Source organism: Elephantulus edwardii, unplaced genomic scaffold (genome assembly GCF_000299155.1).
Source record: "Elephantulus edwardii isolate Elephantulus edwardi_28Jun2011 unplaced genomic scaffold, EleEdw1.0 scaffold00109, whole genome shotgun sequence".
Lineage (NCBI taxonomy): Eukaryota > Metazoa > Chordata > Mammalia > Macroscelidea > Macroscelididae > Elephantulus > Elephantulus edwardii.
Genome location: NW_006399859.1, coordinates 10,698,759 through 10,700,539, shown reverse-complemented (window position 1 = coordinate 10,700,539; position 1,781 = coordinate 10,698,759). Strand labels below are relative to the sequence as shown.

The 1,781-nt window shown below is 45.0% G+C and overlaps 1 pseudogene; it reads right to left on the bottom strand.

The window, feature by feature from the left end:
• Positions 1-217: 217 nt before the first annotated feature.
• On the bottom strand, positions 218-1,431 carry LOC102872999 (annotated as a pseudogene).
• Positions 1,432-1,781: the final 350 nt, after the last annotated feature.

Below are 1,781 nucleotides of genomic sequence, written 5' to 3'. Positions count from 1 at the left end.
GGCAAGAACCTATTCCAAAGAATATGGTGTCTAAAATATTCACAGTTCCTTCTATTGCCTCAAAAGGTGACATTTATTCAAAACGGTGGAGGAAAAAAGAAAAAAAAGAGAGAAGACAAGATGTCCAGACCTTGGCTCCCTTGGCTCCGCTCTCTTGTTTGAGCACTCCAGGACTGAACCCTGAGCCAGCGCTAGATAGCAGGACAGATGGCCCCTTTCAGATGCGGTCAGTGACACTGAGGGGCACCTCCTCAATGGAGGTATTGTAGAAAATCTCAGTGTCTCAAAGGGTCCTCTTGTCTTCTTCTGTCACCATGTTAATTGCCACACCCTTACAGCCAAAATGCCCACCACAGCCAATTTTGTGGATGTAATTTTCCCTGTTGGTGGGAAGGTCATTGCTAATGACTAAAGAAATTTGTTGTACATCCATGCCTCTGGCCAGTAGGTCAGTATTGATGAGAACGCCCTCATGATCACGTCTTGTTCCTTTTGGTCCATATCTCCATGCATGGCAGGGACAGTGAAATCTGGGGCATGCATTTTTTCAATGAGCCATCAACCTTCCTTCGGGTGTTAATGAAGATGACAGCCTGGGTGAGTGATAATGTTTCCTACAAATCACAGTGTGTCCAGCTTCCACTCCTCACGTTCCACCTTTATGTAGAATTGACAGATACCCTCCAGGGTCAGTTCTTCCTTCTTGACAAGAATCTGAGTGGAGTCCCTCATGAAATTCTTGGGCACTTTAAGCTCATCCGAAGGCATTGTAGCTGATAACAAAACTACCTGGGTGTTGCTGTTGAGCTTCTGGAATATGTCATAGATCTGGTCCTTGAACCCACAGCTTAACATTTCTTCAGCTTTATCCAGCACAAGCATTTTTATGTACAAGCATGTTAAGAAAGGTATCTTCAATGAAGCATATCCAATACATGGCCTGCGGTACCCATGATGATGTGTGGAGCCTCCATCTGCAATTTCTGTACTTCAGCACGTACACTGGTGCCTCCAATGCAGGCATGGCAGGAGGCAGCCATGGTATCTTCTAATGTCCTTACCACCTTCTGTGCCTGCTGGGCCAACTCTCAAGTGGGAGCCAGGACCAAAGCCTGTGTGGCCTTCAGATCCAATTCTATCTGCTGTAGAATTGATATGGTAAAAGTGGCTGTTTTCCCAGTCCCAGATCGGGCTTCACATCATATCACTGCACAATCACATCATAACCCTTGATACAAAGAAGAATGGCTTGCTGCTCTATGGGAGAGGATTTTCAAAACCATACGCATAGATGCCTTGGAAAAGGGACTCTAAGAGGTTCATGCCATCAAAGCTGTCAACAAACTCATTCCAATTACTCTAGATGATACCTTCTGTCTCCATTCCATAGGGGCCATTGTCTCTGAACCGGCAATCCTGACTCACAGACATGATCCTTAGAAACTCGTAGGCCAAATGAGATACCATCTCACCCCAGTAAGAATAGCAAATTTAACAGAACAGCAAACTTTAAATGCTGGCGAGGTTGTGGAGAAACTGGAACCCTTATTTACTGTTGGTGAAAGTGTAAAATGGTACAGCCACTGTGGAAGGTGGTGTGGCACTTTCTCAAAAAGTTGCAAATGCCATTTGACCCAGCAATTCCACTACTGGAAATAGACCCCTAAGAGACCATAACTGCCACCCAAGCAGATATATGCACACCCACGTTTATTGTGGCTTTGTTCACGATAGCAAAGAGTTGGAAACAACCTAAGTGCTCATCAAGAAATGAATGGAGA